This window comes from Ornithorhynchus anatinus, chromosome 8 (assembly GCF_004115215.2).
Source record: "Ornithorhynchus anatinus isolate Pmale09 chromosome 8, mOrnAna1.pri.v4, whole genome shotgun sequence".
Taxonomy (NCBI): Eukaryota; Metazoa; Chordata; class Mammalia; order Monotremata; family Ornithorhynchidae; genus Ornithorhynchus; species Ornithorhynchus anatinus.
Genome location: NC_041735.1, coordinates 48,644,646 through 48,664,149, shown reverse-complemented (window position 1 = coordinate 48,664,149; position 19,504 = coordinate 48,644,646). Strand labels below are relative to the sequence as shown.

Genomic DNA, 19,504 nt, shown 5'->3' with positions numbered 1-19,504 from the left:
AATAAAAGCTTGGGAGAGTACAACTGTGTAAATTGACGGGACACCTGCCCTCAAGGTGCTTGATGTGATCATTTGATTTAACTCCCACAGTTAAGGACCGAAAAGCAAATACAGGGGAAAAAAACCCTCTCAATGATTATCTTGAGAAAAACTGCTCAGTACAGTGCTCTACACTTTGAAGGGGTGTTCATAAATGTTCAGGAGATCTGGTTCCACACAGAGCCTCCAGGCAGATGAGCACCTACATCCTACGGGACAATGAATCGCTGATGTTTGGCTGCCATGTCAATCCCTTTACAGACTTCTGTTCCTTTTGACATCTTAAACACACACAGTAGATTCAAAATAAAATACCTTAGGGCATGTTTAAATTATTAATGGTATTTATTGAGTGTTTAATGTGTGCAGAACACTGTACTAAGGTCTTGGGAGATTACCGTACCACAGAGTTGGTAGACAGGTTCCGTGCCCACAGTGAGCTTCAAGTCTAGCTGTTCCCAATCATTAAAGCTGCCCTTTCCTAGTGATTTCCAAAAGTACAATTTTTATACTTCCTCCATTGAGCAGTTTAAATCCATCTTTCATTAAACAACAACTCCAATTTGCCCTTCTTTTAGATAGAAATAAACAAGAAAATTGAGGAGCAGAGCACCACTAGACGGATTCACCCTAGATAAAGTTTGTACTGCCCACTTTGATACCACCGGGGCATCTTCAACCATGGGAACTAGGGAACATGGGTGCTTTTGCAAACAAAGCTGCTTGTTCATGGTCTTTCTGGAGCTGCCCAACAACTGAAACTAAGGAACTCTGGAACACTCTTTGATTTTGTCTTTCTGGGTCTTCTCTAGGTATAAAGGGTCCAGGTCACTGACTGGGCCTTATGTTGGGCTGCCTCAGGGATAATTGTTTCTTCATCCCACCCAAGTTTCACCTCAGAGCCAAGTGCCCTAGCCCGTTGGAAGGTCAACGAGAGGGCAGTTTGTTCTCTCCTACCTCTTCAACCTCCAACTGTCTCCTGAGAATGCAACCTCCTCCGTCACAGAGGGGAAAAGGATCCATGACCTTTACGAGGTGAGGGGAAGGGAGTGTTCTGAGAATGATGAATGAACTTTGTCTTTGGAAACAGGAGTTATTTTCAAGCTTCCTGCTCAAGTACTTGATCTGGGTGCTGGAGTTTAGCAAGTCAAACTTTCAGCACTTCAACAGTTTCCACTTTCTAGTCCCCCAAGGTCCCTACCATGGTAACATCACAGGTGATTCCCCCGAAATGGCTTTCTCCACAAATTTCCAACTTTATGGACTTGAGGTTCAGGTAAACCATACCGACGTGCTGCAGGCCAAATACATTACACCTACTTCTTTCTTTCAGTCACTAGATTTGTAATTCGATTGGAAGACTGTGACCAAGCCTGTCTGGCACAATTTGCTCTTTATATACCCAGGCTGTTTATTGCAAATGGTTCTGTTATCCTCAAGGCACTAACAGATTTATTCTCTTAATATTGGCTCCATTACTTTAATAGAATTTGAAGCGAGACTTTACTAGGTGGTAATTGCCAGGATCACAGGCTCTTTTTTTTTCTCCTTTCCTATCAAAAAGATGAGGAAAAATAGTCCCTCTGTGAAACCTGCCATAATAGACCTTAATTCTCCTCTCAAACACTAGCAGTGAATCCTGTGATCACTTTAAATTTGTAAGCAGAAAAATAGAAGAACAGCATTCTGACAAGCTCTCGTAAGGGAGAATCCTTTCCTGAGAGAGTTCTCAACCCTTCAATTAAATGCTCCCTTCTGGAGGCTTTGAGAGACTTGGCTTAGCAATGCAAGGTCAAGTTTGGAGGAAGAAGGAAGTAAAGTCGAAACAATACATTCCGAGACAATGCTTTCCCACACATCTTCTCTCCTGCAGAAGTGACCTATTAGGATGCTTCGTGATCTAATATTTCAGGCAGGGCCTGCCTTCGGTCAAATCGTTACACCATAGATTACTTCAGATCTGTATGAAGCTTAGAGGCCAAAAGGAAATAATGTCATCTCATCAAATAACTTATGTAGACAATCAAGTCCAATATTTTCTCTGAATGTTAATCCAAGACAGAAAAGAATAAAATGAAAGAATAAAATGAATAAAAGAAAATGAGATATCCTTCTCCATGAACAAGTTGATCAAATGCAAAAATCTTTTTGTTAAAAGCAAAATTTCTGATTTCTTCCTAGGATATTTGTAAAAATCAGTGTGAAGAGAAGTTCCAAAGCTTATTTTTCAAAGCATTCAATTGCTCCAATAGACTGTAAAGCCTCTGTGTGTCAATCATATCTGGGTCCCTACTGGTGTTCGTGGACTGACTCCAGGTTTCATTATTTCTGATCACTCTAGAACAATCCTCCAAGCTTATCCAAATTAATCATCAACGGACTAAGAAATGGAGGAATGGAGTCTCATGTCGGGAATGAGAGAGAGGCTTCGGTCATGAGACTCCAAGATGGAGAACTTAAGCAGAGGAATTGATTTAAGTGCTACTGGCTTATACACTGCACTTTACATGCTCTTCTCCCTGCCAGTCAGGTTCCCACTAGGGCACGACTTGATAAGAGCGAGTGGCTGGGCAAGGGTGCGCCCCATTACAAAGTGCTCACGGTAGACTTGCCCGTATTAGCCAGGTACGGGCTGAACCAGGACTATGACCCTAGTTTCCCAGCTCTCCAAGCAGTGTCCTTTTCATTGGACCAACAGCCTAGTGGAAAGAGTCTGGACCTGGGATCAGGGGACCTGGATTTTAAGCCCATTTCTGCCACTTGACTGCTGTATGACGTTGGGCAAGTCACTTATCTTCTCTATGCTACGGTTTCCTCATCTGTGAAATAAGGCTTCAATACCTGTTTTCACTCCTACTTAGATGTGAGCCCGGTGTGAGACAGGGACCTTGTCCAACCTGATTATCTGCATCTATCCCAGTGCTTAGTTCAGTGCTTGTTACATAGCACGTTCTTAACAAATGCCATTAAAACAAATTAAAAAAAATAAAAACAGATGGGCTGAGACATGAAGGGGAACCTGCTCTTCTCTCTCACTCCCCAGAGTGAAGACTGGTTTGTCATACAACTTTGAGAAATGCACTCAATGGCTTTCTCAATGGCTTTACCTTGAGCGTATCTAGGTCAGGAATCAAAATTAGACATCCCTCTCCAACATCCTCCCACAGAGACCAGTATGACAGTTGCCCTCTTCGTATCCCTGGGCCGGGGTGGGCGATAGGAATGGGGCCCCAGGGGTGGTGTGAAGGGCGGGGCCCCAGGGGTTGTGTGAAGGGCAGGGCCCTGGAGCGTGGCCTGAGCCGCTTGTCAGCGGAGAGCTCTGCCGTGGGCACAGCCAGGCAGAAACAGAACATCAGTCTGGGGGGCCGTCTTTCCATTTTCCCCTCTAGCACTGAGTTTCTGACTGACGGCCCTCCCATCTTCCCATCAGAGAAAGGCTGGGGCTCCGGAACAGAGGAGTTGGGATTGGGGACGCCGGCGTCCTGTGCTGTAGAGTCAAGGTCCTTACTTGGGTGCAGTGAACTGGGGACCAGCACTCAGGAGAGTACTGTATTGGAACAATGAGCCTCTCCCCAGGATGGGGATTGTCCCCCAGATCATGGGGGTTCCATCTCTGCTGAGGGGAGGCATCAGATCAGTAGGGGGCTTGGAAGCTGGGAATGGGAAGCACTGTTGAGGGGAGTCCACAGGTTGGGCCGGAGTGATAGGGGCGGGTTCGAGGGCTTGCAGGGCAGCTCTCATCCGAGGTGGGTGGGTTCCTGCAGGGGCTGAGGGCCAGGGTCACTGACCCCCGCTGAAGGAGAAGCAGCATGGCTTAGTGGCAAGAGCTCAGGCCTGGGAGAAAGAGGACTTGGATTCTAATCTCCACTCTGCCAATTGCCTACTGTGTGACCTTGGAAAAGTCACTTAACCTCTTTGCCTCAGTTTCTTCAACTGTAAAATGGGGATTAAATACTTGTTCTCCCTCCTATTTAGACTGTGAACTTACTTAGACTATGTCCAACCTAACTTGTATCTACTTCAGCGTTTAGAACAGTGTTTGGCACAGAGCAAGCATTAAATACCATACAACCCCCCCCCCCCCAGGAAGGCCACCAGTAGGCCTTTAATGACTGGAAAAGTTAGTTTACTTTCAGTCAGGCATAAACCTCGACGAAGGAGGTGGGGGTGGTGGTTATGAATTTCTAGTGTCTTTCCAGACCAAGGGAAGATTCAAGCACAGTAACATTCCATTGAAATGTCAGTGCCCAGAATGCTGCAGAGCATTTGCCCGATCAGATAGTTCTCATATCATACCGCACAAAACATAGACTTTCCTAAATGGGTAACAGAAAAACAAATGATCGATACCTTTAATAAAGCAAAAGCCCATTCTCCCCCACAGAGATCATAAGTGGTGAAGAAAAATTAGTAACTTGCAATCAGCTATGCTTCGATGACATGTAACAGTAAATGATTACTGACACTGTAATCGTCATAGAGGAAAAACTACATAACCATGGATAACTGTAATGTATTCATTGCTTTACAGCCCCTGTGTCTCCCACAGCGTCACAAAATAAATCTGCATGATGTCCATGAAGTGCATTTGGATCTCTAGCTGAAAAATGTGTCAGAAGGCATGAAGCCAGACAGCTAACACACCCAAATAAGCCACATTTTTTTCCACTTCAGGGTCCGATCATCTTATGCTCACACAATGACCTTAAGATCTGCTTCTCTCAGAAGGATGCTAACATCTTGGTCTATTTTATAATTACTCTTGGGTGAGGTTTTCATTTCATACCCTCCCTTGAAGACATCGATACTGACAATATCCCTGAGAGGTTGTTGCAAGATTGACTTCATTGTCTCCCTTATAAAGGGGAAACCAAGGCAGAGACATTATTTGGAAGGCTCCATGAGTGAGTCGATGGTGGTGGAGCCAGCAATCCCACCCACTCTGCCATATCCTGTCATAGTCTCTCCTTGAAACTACAGGCTAGCCGATTGCCCATCGGCCTTGGAGGAACCAAACCTAAAACTCTCTGGCTAGTGTCAGTTTCTAGTATGACCCTGAGTGCTCAGTTTGGATTTAAAAGAGTAACATGGAAGATTAGTTTGGGTCCCAGATGCTCCCTGGGTCCAAAACTCTATGGCTAGAAATCTGGAGGCTATCTCAGTCGAAACCACCCTGATCTCTTTCCATTCCCTGACCTGACTGGGCTGCTACCTTGGCCTGTTTAGCCTGCTACTAGTCAAAGTCCTGTAGCCCTGAAATGGGAGTGAATTGGCCAAATGAAAATGGCTGGAATGTGCCATGCCACTATAGCCCTGGACAGAGTGAGTTTTTGGCTGTTCCCTGTTTGACTGATCTACTTCCAGGTCAGGGGTACCAGGTTTCCCTCCCAATTGCCCCCTCATGTCCCTCCCCCCAACCCCACCACCTTCCACTGCCCAGGAATTCTAGGAGTTGCCTACCTGCTGGTGAAATACCCCTAGCACCTGCCTATCCCCAAGCCCATGCTTGTCCCAGTGTCTGTCTTCAGGTCAAATTCTAGATATTAATGTTTTATTCAAATTAATCAATTGCCTTATAAATTTTTGATAATTGGTGTTGTGTCCTTATCTTCTCCTAGGGATAGAATCCTGCTGAATTACACATACCCCCCTTTTGGCACCCTTAAACAAACCACTTAGTGTATGTTTTATCAAAATCATCATCTTCATTAAATTATTACTGTGACCAAATGCACACAGTTATACTGGGTCCTGTAAAATCCCAATAAGCAGGCACTCACCTTGCCCTCCAGGAATTCAAAATCTACAAAAGACAATACTAATCAAGGCAGGGTAAATGCCTAAGAGGGCACACAGCTGTACACACGAACACAGCTCTTCTAATACTAACAAAAGGATAGAATTAATAGCTGCGTTATAGAGAAGTGCTAGTGTCAGGGATGCATGTTGTTTGTGAAATAGAGTGCGAAAAGTACATTGCAAAGTGATGTGGGAATAGAAGCTGCCAGAGAGGGAATAAGTAAGAAGAATTGGTGGTTGAAGGGGATGGGGGGGGGGAACCAGCACCACTTAAGAATGGAGATCTGACATGTAACTAGGGACTGAAAAAAATATATAAAAGCATCATTTCTTCTCTGTGCTTCTCCTTCTCCTCCCCTGTTTCCTAGGCTACCCTTAGACCTTTGTACTATCAGGATGGAGAGGAACTTTTAACCATACTGCCCATCTGTGAAGGCTTGAATTGGAAGGTTATGTGCTCCCTGAAACATTTTAATATTGTAAGGGAGGTGCTGGGTTGGATGGAGAGAGGGAGTGCTCTAGACAGAAGATATAGTGTGAAAGAAAACACAGGTAGATGAAGATCTGTAGATGTAGGGACCAGTGAAATATTGCCAGAGCAGAACATTAGGGATTTTAAGGGCACCAAAGAAAATTAGTTCTCAATTACCATATCCTATCTCAGCTGCTGTATTAGCCTCCTTCACTAACCTTCCTGCCTCCAGCCTCTCCAGTCCATATTTCACTCCACTGCCTGGATCGGTTCTCCAAAACATCATTCTGTGGTTGTCTTCCCACTCTTCAAATACCTTCAATAGATGCCCAACCATCTCAGCATCAAGTAGAAACTATTGGATTCAATCAGCTTTCTCCCCTCTACTTGTCCTCGTTCCTCTCCCACTACAAGCCAGTCTGCACCCTTCATTCCTCTAATACCAACCTACATACTGTCCCTCGCTCCTGCCTAATCTGTCATCAACCAGTTGCTCACACCCTCCCTCCTGCTTGGAGCTTCCTCCCCCTACATATTTGGCAGCTCAGACCTCTCCCTATCTTCAAAGTTCCTCCAAAAAGAGCACTCCCTGACTAGGCTCGCAACCCCACCCCCACACTGTTTTCCTTCCTACTGATTCACCTTTAGTCCCACCCACTTAATTAGTAGGGGAAATGAGGGCTTTGACAGGGAAGGCCTCTTGGAGGAGATGTGATTTTAGGGGGTTTAAGTAGGGGAGAGTGGTGGACTATCAGAAACCAATGGGGAGGGAGTCCCAGGCCTGAGGGAGAACATGGACAAAGGGTCTATGGCAGCATAGGCGAGATCAAGGTACAGAGAGTAGGTAAGCAAATCATGTTTTCAGATTTTTCTAATAATTTTCAAGAGTATAAAATGGGTTTGAACACCAAACACACATATTATTGATTTCAATTCACTCTTTATAAAATTAAACACTGGACCCCAGTATTTCCTGGACCACTTTTGAACTAAAAGACAATTTCGGGTAAAAATGGAAATTCCAACTGATTAATAATTCCTAATTCCTCACCCAAATTCATGTGAAGAAAAATGTACAGCAGGATTTCCAAGCAGCTTTCATAGCATAGCAGTTCTATGGTGAACTGAAAGTTAATGTACACGGGCAAGAAGGGCAAAACACATATTTTATAAAGACATAAATAAGCACAATCTCAAGTAATGTGAAGGAGAAGCAGACTTCGGGGAGGCTAAAGTAGCAAATCAGCACACAAAAATGCACACAAGAGAAGTCATGACTGGGCCAGAACAATGATCCAATTAGCCTAGTATGCTGTCTCCAACAGCAGTAGCAAAACTGACTAACGTCACACTGATGCCGATGTTTAGAGAAGTGCTAACATTCCTAACTTTGGCCTCTGCATCCCTAATTTGCCCTTCAGTACCTCAAATCGACTGCTTATCCATGAATTTATTCTAATTATTCATTTTGAACCTATTTATACTTTTAGCTACATCCTCATACAGAGTCAGTAAAATCATCTTCGGGAATGAAGGATACTAAGTTCTTAAACACAATCGCATCCAACCAACCGATATCATTTATTGAGCAGATCACTGTACTAAGCACTTGGGAAAGTGTCATGAAGTTAGTCTTCATGACATACATGACTTGCAACATAGTGGGGGGACATTTAAGTAGGCCCTTAAATATATAATAGATAAGAGGAAGTAATAAGAATATACAAATTGCATGCAAAAGTGCTACAGAAGACCGTGAATACAAAAGAGAGGACGTGAGCAAGAGGTCAGCAACAGGAGGAGATGCAGTGAGTAGGTTAGCTTGAAAGGAATGGAGAGTGCAAGCTGGGGTGTTGTGGAGTAGGAAGTGGATAGAGGCGAAAGAGCTGACTGAATGCTTTAAAGCAAATGTCAATAGTTTCCATCTGATGAAGAAAGAATTGGGCAACCAGTGGAGATTTCTGAAGAATGGGAAGATCCGCACAACATCTTTCACTCTTTATACACATACCTACATACACACACACACAAACTGTCACTATTTTCACAATTCACTCATGGTCTCCTGATCTCATTATTACTCTCCGTCTTGTGTCTTATCCCTACTTTGATTATTAATCTACTATAGCATTTAAGTACTTATTTAGAGGAGCAGCATGACCTAGTGGAAAAAGCAGGGACCTTGAAGTCAAGACTTGGGTTCTAATTATGACACCACCACTTGCCTGCTGTGTGTCCTTAGGCAAGTCACTTGTCTATACTTCAGTTTTCTCCACTGTAAAATGGGGATTCAATTCCTGTTCTCCCTCCCTCTTAGACTGTGAACCCCAATCTACCCCAGTACTTCCCCCTCTCAGGATGGCACCTGGAGAGTTTCCAGTACTCTACCAGCCTTGACTATGGGAGGGAGAGTCAGGCAGAGGCCTACCCATTCCATTCCTAGCTTGCAAACAAGGGCACGGGCAAACAAGTGCATACACACACGCACATTCATTCCATTCCTAGCTTGGCCAGTGCCTAGCGAGTGGAAGGCAATCTGCTACAAGTCAAAACTCACCTGTGCGGGGCAACAGCAGCATTGGAGATAGTTGAGGGTGGAGATTGAAGTTTACTGCGCTGGAGGCGGCAATGGTAAACCATTTCTGTATTTTTACCAAAAAAACCCTATGGATCTACTACCAGAATGATTTCAGGTGGAGGTGGGGCATTCCCGAAAACCCTGACTTGCTTCTTTTATTCATTCCCCCTCCCGACTACACAGCACTTATGTACATATCTGTAATTTATTTATTTATATTGGTGTCTGTCTCCCCTCTGTAAACTCATCGTGGACAGGGAATGTATCTCTTATATCATTATAGTGTACTCTCCCAAGTGCTTAGGACAGTGCTCAGCACACAAGTGCTCTAACTCTCTTCAAAGTCCTACTTAAGGCCCACCTCCTCCAGGAGGCCTTCCCATACTGGGCCCTCCCTTTCCCTCTGTTCCTCCTCCCCTCCCCACTGCCCCTACTCCCTCCCTCTGCTCTACCCCCTTCCCCTCCCCACAGCACTTGTTATATTTGTACATATTAATTACTCAATTTTATTAATGGTGTACATATCTATGGTTCTATTAATTTATTTTGATGGTATTGATGCCTGTCTACTGGTTTCGTTTTGTTGTCTGGCTCCCCCTTCTAGACTGTGATCCTGTTGTTGGGTAGGGATTGTCTCTATCTCTTGCCAAATTGTACTTTCCAAGTGCTCTGCACAGAGTAAGCTCTCAATAAGTATAATTGAATGAATGAATTAATGAATGCTCAATAAATATGATTTACTGACAGACTCACAAGCACTCCATGGCACTCTAGCCTACCCACCATGGTAGCGATATTATATATATACATAATTTTACTTACGTAAGACATCGATCAGTGGTATTTACTGAACACTTAACCATGAGGATATCACTTATAATCCTGTTGTGACATTTCAGCTTTGCAAGGGATTTATATTTTCAGTTGAGTCCATTGTAAGATGCAAAACTAGTAAAATCAAAGGGAATTTTGAACAACTATGTGATTAAATGAATTTCCTGAATTTCCTTAAAAAAAGCAACAGGGCCTAGTAGAAAGACTTTGGGCTTGGGAGTCAAAGAACCTATCACTCCTGGTGCCAAAGTTTACTCCTCTGCAAAATGGGGAGGAAATATCTGTTCTCTCTTCTACTTAAACAATGACCCCATGTGGGACAAGGACAGTGTTCAAACTGATCATCTTGCATCTATCCAAGCACTTGTGCTTGGCAGAGTGTGAGAACAAATGCATCAGTTATTATTCTTAGTTTGAACAACAAATTTACTGACAGTATTGAGTGCTAGTGACTTATAAAACAAAAGGTTACCACAGGGTTACAATGTGTGACATAGTTATGCCTCTATTTAATTCTAGAACTTGGTTTTCAGGCAACCATCAAATAGATTCATTTGAAAGTTGTGTTTTGGCATATAAGAAACCAAATTAAAACACGGGCAAACAAGCGCATACACACACGCACACAAAAAAACCCCGAGGCTTTTAATGGTGACTATAAATCTCCAACAAACTATAAAAAAGTAATTAAGAACAAATAAATGACCAACTCGATGTCTATTTTTTTCTAAATATGATTTTAACAGGATTATACATGCATAACTAATTGCTACTTCTGGTAACCTATGGTCATACTGTGATTTCTGTATTACAAATGACCTGACATTTAATTAGTTTATGTGATTAAATTATGTAAATACTTAGGTGGCAGGCAAGTGATTGAAACTTTTGTTATTCTCCTACTTGCCTTCAGTACTGCTAATTATATCTATCTGCACATACAGAAAATGCACACATAAAATATTTTTCAAATAAAAAATAGATCCAGATGTTTAAATTACAAATGAGTGATATACTGCCAAAACATCTCGGGAAAGGAGGGGAGGGATGGAGCAGGACTTAAATCATTTAAACTGCAAGAGCCAAGCGACAGTTCTCCCAGATATGGTGAGAACCCAATTTTCCACTTCTGGTTCCAGCCGTTCCTAGTGCATTCTTCTAGGAATCGATTTAAATGGGTTCAGATGCAAAATACTTTGTGTGTGTGTGTCTGGGTGTGTCTAGAGAAGCAGCAAGGCCTAGTGGAAAAAGCACAAGCATGGGAGTCGGAGGATCTGCATTCTAATCTCTGTTCCACCACTTGTCTGCTGTGTGACCTTGGGCAAATTACTTAACTTCTCCGTGCCTCAGTTCCCTCAGCTGAAAAATGGGGATTAAATATCTGTTCTCTCCCCTATGTAGACGGCGATCCCCGTGTGGGACTTGATGATCTTGAATCTATCTTGGTGCTTAGAAGACATGGGTTATAATCCTGGCTGCACAACATGTCTGCTGGGTGACCTAGGGTAAGTCACTTAATATCTCCGTGCCTCAGTTACCCCATCTGTAAAATGGGGATTATGACCGTGAGCCCCACCTGGGACATGGACTGTGTTCAATTCGATTAACTTTTATCAACCCTAGTGCTTAGGACAGTGCCTCGTACATAGTAAGCATTAGAAATGTCATTAAAAAAAGAGAACAGCAACAGTAGGAAAAGAATGAATTAGAGACGATAGAATCAGCCATATTTTTTGAGTGCTTACTGGGTGCAGAGCACTGTACTAAGTGTTTGGGAGAGTACAATGAACAGAGTGGGTCAACACGTCCCTTGACCACAATAAGCTTACAGTCTAGGGGGATAGAGACATCAATATGGATAAATTACAGATATGTACATAAGTGCTATGGGGCTGAAGGCGCAGTGAATGAAGGGTGAAGAATCGAGTGCAAGGGTGATGCAAAAGGGAGTGGGAGAAGAGGAAATGAGGGCTTAGTCAGGGAAGGCCTCTTGGAGGAGATGTGCTCTTAATAAGGCTTTGAAGGTGGGGAGAGTGATCGTCTGTCAGATATAGAAGAGGAGGTCATTCCAGGCCAGAAGCAGAACGTGGGCAAGAGGAGGGTGAGATCAACAATATCGAGGTACAGTGAGTAGGTTGGCATTAGAGGAGCAAAGTGTGTGGGTTTGGTTGTAGTATGAAATCAGGGAGGTAACGCAGGAAGGGGCAAGGTGATTGAGTGATTTAAAGCCAATATTTGATGTGGAGGTGGATGCCTCAAACACTGGACTTTCTTGAGGACTGGGGAAACAGGGACTGAACATTTCTATAGAAAAATGATCCAGGCAGCAGAGTGAGGTACGGACTGGGGAGAGGCAGGAGGCAAGGAGGTGAGTGAGGAGGCTGATGCAGTCATCAAGGTAGGATAGGATAAATGCTTGGATTAACGTGGTAGCAATTTGGATGGAGCGGAAAGAGCAGATTTTAGCAATGTTGTGAAGGTTGAAACTGACAGGATTTGCTGACAGACTGAATATGTGGGTTGAATGAGAGAGATGAGTGGAAGAAAATGGCAAAGAAGGTAGGATTAGAGGTGTTGGAGAAAAAGACGAAAGGAAACCCCATTGAACAGAAAAGAGGTGAGTGGACAAAGGTCCTGGGAGACTAAAAGAACTCAGCCTCTTCACTGTGTGCACCCTGACAGCGAAAACCTCACAGAAAATGAACAAGCAGCAGAGAGGGGAAATAAAGGAAAAGAAGCAAGACGCCATAAGATACCTTACCTGAACAGGCCCTGAGCTTCAAGCCCCTTACGCAAAATGACCAAATAAACCAATTGGCTTTTGGATGGAGTCATTTAGCTGGTTTAATCTGCCTATGATAAGCAGCAGGGAAAAGTGAGAATAGCCCTGAAAAATGTTCCGACTGGTATGACAGCGATCACGGAACAAATGGGAGAGAACAAAGTGCATGAATGCAGTGTCAAAACCAACTGCTCTGCTAAAAGCCCAGAGCAGTAACTATTCTTCTCGGGGGTCAGAGAGAAAAACAACTCAGGGAAATGGAAAAAAAGCAAGAGCCGAGTGTCAGCAAAATAATGCAACAGCGGCGGCGAGAAGCATATGCCTCGCAGTTAGAGATTTTAAAATGAAAAAATCTGTCAAGAACGGTTTGGAATTGGAAATATCGCATTGGTCAAACCGATAGAAAATAATCTTGCTCTATACAGTTCAGTACATTGGAAAGGATACAGTGATTTTAGTTCTATTGCAAACACTCTGGAAGGGTAATGTGATCTGGGGGAATATTTAGAGTCTATCAGATGCGGGTGAGAAAAGAGCTAGCCTTAAAAAGTGCTTACATTTGAAGTCTTTTTCGAGTCCCTTGGTTCCCCCTTCTCTTCTATGCTGCTAAATGGAGAGAACTTAATAGCTGCCTATTTATGTAGTTACTGCTATTTTGAAGAGTCTGTGTTTTCCTTGTTCGCTCCATCTCCCTTATGGCACAGCTGGAGTGTCGGCCTTTGGTGGGCTATTTTGTTTCCGTGTCTAAAGACTTCATCAGAAAATGCAAAGATCGGGGTTTGGACCTGCATATTCGGCTAATAAGAATAATGGTGATGTCTGTGGCATTTGTTAAAGTCTTCCTATCTGCCAAGCATCATACTAAACAAATCAATCAAATTTATTGATGATGGTGGTATTTGTTAAGTGCTTATTATGTGCCAAGCACTGTTCTAAGCACTGGGGTAGGTACAAGGTATCCAGGTTGTCCCACGTGGAACTCACAGTCTTCGTCCCCATTTTACAGATGAGGTAACTGAGGTACAGAGAAGTGAAGTGACTTGCCCAAAGTCACATAGCTGACAAGTGGAGCCGGGATAATAATAATAATGTTCGTATTTGTTAAGCGCTTACTATGTGCAGAGCACTGTTCTAAGCACTGGGGTAGATACAGTGTAATCAGGTTGTCCCATGTGAGGCTCACAATCTTCATCCCCATTTTACAGATGAGGTAACTGAGGCACAGAGAAGTAAAGTGACTTGCCCACAGTCACACAGCTGACAAGTGGCAGAGCTGGGATTTGAACCTATGACCCCTGACTCCCAAGCCCATGCACTTTCCACTATGCCACGATGCTTCTTGTGCACTTATTGTGCCCTTGTATGCTTATTGTGCGCTTACTCTATGCAGAGCAGTATACTAAGCACTTGGGAGAGTGTAATATAACTGAATTGGTAGACATGTTTCCTTCCCACTGGGATAGAGAAGCACAGGGTCGATACAAGATTATCAGGTCCCAAATGAGGCTCACAGTCTAAGTGGGAGGGGGAACAGGAATTGAATCCCCATTTTGCAGGTGAGGTAACTGAGGCACAGAGAAGTGATTTGCCCAAAGTCAAATAGCAGACAAATGGCAGAGTTGGGATTAGAACTCAGGTCAACTGACTCCCAAGCCCATCCTCTTTCCATTAGGCCATGCTGCCTCCATTTATCATCATTGTCATTTCTCTCCCTCCTTTTTTTTTCCCTCAGAGTTAAATGCCTCAATATTTTTGCAGTGCCTGAGAGTCAAATGAACGAACAGGATTGTTTATACTTCTAATATGCTTAGATGGCATGTCTGTGAACATGCAACTTGACACACAAGCAGCCAGAGGAAGGCAGCCATCTGGAGAGTAGAGCCTTGTTCTCAGTAGTAGTTATAGTTTTATCTATCCTTAAGTTTAAGTACACAGAATTGACTCTTATCTCTTTCAGTACTTTAAACTTCTTCAGATCTTCCCTCTAAGCATACAAGAGCAAGCCACCTAACAAAGACACAGTCAAGTATGTGGTGTCCGTTAGTGGAGGATGTAAATTCCCTATGGAGTCAGACAGTGGTCTGGGTGCTCGGCTAACGTTTTCTTTTATTAAAAGAAAAACAGCTAAGGATACTGAAAAAAATACAGCTATGTCAGAATTCACAACATCAGAGTCAAGGTGGTTTACTGGATGAAGAGTAGCTGCATATCAGGACACAAATTAAAATCTGGGCTCCTTTTGCTAATTTATCAGTAAGGCGATCATCTAGCCTTGTTAGCCCAGAGGAAAGAACACAGTTCGGGAAAGTCTTAGGCTTTAGTCCCAGGACCCCTTTCGGCAATTAGGTTTTCTGAAGAAGAATCACCTAGGTCATTCTATAAAGTGGAAAAGCCCAGCAAGAATGTTAAAAAAATGCCTGGCTAACAAGGGCCAGCCCTCTCAGGGTCACACCTGAAGAGTTGCCAGTACTCTAGCAGTCTTGGCTACGGAAGGGAGAGTCCATTCCATTCCTAGCTTGGGCAGCGGCTAGCGAGTGGAAAGCAATCTGCTACCAGTCCAAAGTCACCTGTGCTGGGCAGCGGTGGCACGGGAGAGAGTTGAGGGCAGAGATTCGCGTTCACAGCCTGGAAGGAGGCAATGGTAAACCACTTCAGTGTTTTCCGTATGTGTCTAGAAACTGCATCAGAATTATCATTTCTATCTTCCTCTGACACTTGTTAGAGCCCTTTGCCCAAGAGAACCTCTTGACAAATGTCAATTGGAACTGGACCTAATCCCTGCCCTCAAGGAACTTAACTATCTAGCAGCTCCCTTTCACCTAGAGAACCCTTGGAAGATTGGGTGGTTGAGGCAGTGGGGGAAATGAGTAAAATCTCTCAACAATATTTATCGAGCACCTACTGCATGCAGAACAGGGTAATTGAAGCAAAGCAGAATCAGAGTAAAAAGGCACATTGATCCCTGTTCTCAAGAAGCTAATGGAGATGAATTGTCCTGCCAAGGGTGCTTAGTACAATGCTTTGCACACAAATAAATAAAATAAAATAAATAAAAATAAATATGAATGAATGAATGGTAGCTCCTTCCTGCTTCCCGTGTGTCCTCCCCCACCCCCAGAACACACACAGAGTCAGTAATCTCCACATGTGGCAGCTGTTAGGGTCCCCATGTTCTTGTATTGTTGACGACATCTAAATCACCAGCCTGGCTTGGCCAGAGATAAGTGTAGCTTGGGCCTTCTTCTATCCCTTCATTCCTGCCCCCTGCCGAAGGCCAAGAGGAGTCGGCAAGCAGCCTTCTGTGGGTCTCAAAGCATCGGAAATCATCCTTCAGCCAAAATAATTGCAACCCTGTGTCAGACAGCTTTGCCGTTTTGGAGAAGTGATTCATAATTATCTGTAAGTCTTCTAGGGTGTGCGTTTCCAGAGCAGAATCACCAGGTTTAGAATTTCCTGTATAAATGATTCAAGGACTTCCAACAATGTTCCCAGCTTGAGTAGAAAGAATTCCACATGGAGCTGGAATCATTACTCTCCCACGGGTTTTCAGATTTCCTGTTCCATCCACAAGCGTGGGAGGCAAAGTGATCTAGTGGAAAGACCACAAGGCTAGAAATCAAGAAACCCAGGTTCTAATCCCCGCTCTGAATCTTGCCTGTTGTGTAACCTTTCGAGGCATTTAACTTCTCTGTGACTCAGTTTCTTCCTCTGTAAAATGGGGATAAAATACCTGCTCTCTCTCCCACTTACACTATGAGCCCTGCATCAGCCAGGAACGACGTCTTCATCTTGCATTTACCCTAATGCACTTAATACCATTAACAGTCTTGGAATAAATGACCGAACATCACAGTAGTTCATATTGCTGCTTTACTCTGATGGTGATGAGGAAAGGATCAGATAGAGACCCTCTAATTTTGATGCGTAAACCATATCCCCGAGGAATTATTTTAGGATCTTGATAAACCCCTCAGTTAGCCAAACATTTTAAAAATGGTAATTCTCAAGTGCTTTCTGTGTGTCAGGCACTGTTCTAAGCACTAGGGTAGACACACACTAATCAGGTTGGACATAGCCCACGTCCCACGTGGGGCTCACAGTTTTAATCCCCATTTTACAAATGAGGTGACGGAGGCACAGAGAAGTGAAGTGACATGACCAAGGTCACGTAGCAGACAAGTGGCGGAGGTGAGATTAGAACTCATGTCCTCTGACTCCCAGGCCTATGCTCTTTCCCTTTCAAGAGTAGTTGCCAGAGACCAGATCAATAGATGACCTCAAATACAATCTACAGACACAGAAGTCTTGATGCTTTCCCGGCATTCCTCCTAGACCAGTCAAGGATGTTGCACTGGGGTACTAGGAAAGAAAGTTCCTGGTTCTTTGGTAGCTGGTCTGAGAAGATTCTTGCTAGGCTCTTGATGGCAACGCAATGCAGTGAGATACCACAATACTTTCTGCAGGGAGACTTTTCCCTTGTAAGCTTCTTGTGTGCAGAGAACTTGTCTACCAACTCTGTTATATTGTGCTTAGCACAGTTCTCTTCCCACAGTAAGCACTTAATAAATGCAGTTGATGAAAGGGAACGATTAGGTGGCATCAGAGATACTTGGGTGTTTCCTCCGAACTCATACTGAGAAAGAGCTTGTGCAGTATACTGAGCACAAAATCCATTTTTATGGTATTTGTTGAGTGCGTACTAGGTGCCAGATACTGTACTAAGCAGTGGGGTAAATACAAGCTAATAAGGTCGGACACCATCCCTATCCCACAAGGAATTCACAGTCTTAAACCCCATTTTACAGATGAGGTAAATGGGGCACAGATAAGTTATGTCACTTGCCCATGGTCACCCAGAGGATGAATGGCCGAAATGGGTTTAGAACTCGGGTCCTCTGATCCCCAGGCCCGTGCTCTTTCTACTAGGCCTCGCTACTTCTCTTACCCAGCAAGTAGCTCCTGACTGGAATATCAGTTACATGGCAGAATCTGTCTATTAGATAAGGCGTTTTATACGTCCTGACTCTTCAACCCTGCCCTACCTCCTCCACTTCTTGCCATGCCACAAGACTTGGCCAAGTTGGCCTTGCAACTCAAACATCTCCCCTTCCTAGCCGGGCTTTCTGGTAGCACTAATATTTGTTAAACACCTAATAATAATAATAATGTTGGTATTTGTTAAGTGCTTACTATGTGCAGAGTACTGTTCTAAGCGCTGGGGTAGATACAGGGTAATCAGGTTGTCTCACGTGAGACTCACAGTTGATCCCCATTTTACAGATGAGGGAACTGAGGCACAGAGAAGTGAAGTGACTTGCCCACAGTCACACAGCTGACAAGTGGCAGAGCCGGGATTCGAACCCATTAACTCTGACTCCCAAGCCTGGGCTCTTTCCACTGAGCCACGCTGCTACAGAGCACTATACTAAATGCTGGGAAAGAATAGACAGGTGTGAATTAGACATGCTCCCTGGTCAGGTCATCAAAGATCTCATTTCAACTTTGCTCCGCCATCATGACCCACTCTGTCCCTAGGTTCTTCTGCAGGTGTTTTCTGCCTGGGAACACCAAAGCCACAGGTTGGCATGGACAGGATGGGACGGGACTGGAGGAGAGTAGTGTCTGCCCACAGCCCCCAACCTCCAGACATCCTCCTCCTCCACTCAGTTCTGTCCCTAAATCTTCATGGCTTTGGGAATCACAAGACAGGGAGGGAGAGAAGGGTCAGTGGGGTGACTGCAGAGGGGAGAAATAAAAAATGTACAGGATCAGTCGGGCTGGGCACAAGCAGAAGAAAAGCACTGGGGAATCACCAAAGAGAGAGAGGACACTCTACCCTCATAGAATTGCTTGAAGGTTGCTGTTGTTTTCTACAGTTGCTTTCATTCTCCAATCAGTCAATCAACCAATAGAGGTTACTGAATGCTTCCTCTGTGCAGAACACTGCATTAAGCACTTGGGACAGTATAAGCGAGTTATGCACAGGCCTTGCTCTCAAGGCATTTACAGTATAGTAAGAATGGAGTTTTATATTCAGCTAACTGGATGGTTTGGATGCCACCTTCTGAGACACCGACATTATCATTAATAATAACCTGCCATATACCAGATGTTGTGGCTTCATTCACCTATAAACAATGTATTATTCATTATTTATACCGAAGTCTGTCTCCTGCTCTAGATTGAAAGCTTGTTATGGGCAAGGAACGTGTATGCTAATTTTTTTGTATTTTACTCTTCTACACACTTGGCTCAGCACTCTGCACGTAGCAAGTGTTCAATAAATACCATTGATTGATCCACTAATTACCAATTCCATGTTGTAAAGGGAAAAGAAAACATTTGGTGTCTCAACGTCACTGCCCATACGTGCAATGAAAATTTTCGGATGAATTATCTTGTCGTAGAGCCTTCTTCTCAGTGGTGTCAATCATTGTGGAAGAACAGGTACTGATGATTGTGGCTGGCCTGGCTCAGTTGACTGGAGGGGCTTAAGGGGCTTGAGCATCCTTCAGCTGAGAGAGCTCCTGCTCCCTGCAGTCCTGACCAACCAAAAGTCCTTCAAGCGCAGCAGACTGGAGAGTGCTTTCCCCATCTATCTCATGCCTTTCCCTTTGGGAAGCGTCCCCCGCCCCCACCTTCCAACTGCTCTGAATAAGTGCCAGAAATAGTCCGGATACATGACCGGGAGGGAAAGGGGCCCAAGCTTTGCCTGGGAGGTGACAACCAGGTGAGGACCAGGGAAGTTGGGTAGGTTAGGGTGGTGGGAAGAAAAGGGAACAGCATCTTTGGGGAAGGAGACAAAGGAGTCCACAGATTGTCTGCTCCATTCAACCCAGAGGACGTGGGTCTGCAGAATGCCACCTAGGGCCATGCCTGGTTGGGTCTCCCTGTCCACCTGATTCTGTTTTCTTGTGGCCCAATAGTGTACAGCAGCTGCTGTCCTAGGGTTCATCGCCAAATTCTGATTCAGAGAAGAAGCATATAAGAATAAGCCTGG

At 44.1% G+C, this 19,504-nt stretch overlaps 1 protein-coding gene and 1 pseudogene across 2 annotated transcripts in view; one reads left to right on the top strand and one right to left on the bottom strand.

The window, feature by feature from the left end:
• Positions 1-19,504, bottom strand: part of RBMS3 (RNA binding motif single stranded interacting protein 3) — a 1,099,136-nt gene that overhangs the window by 818,361 nt on the left and 261,271 nt on the right. The gene's annotated exons all lie outside the window — the stretch shown is intronic.
• On the top strand, positions 8,658-8,857 carry LOC114814052 (annotated as a pseudogene).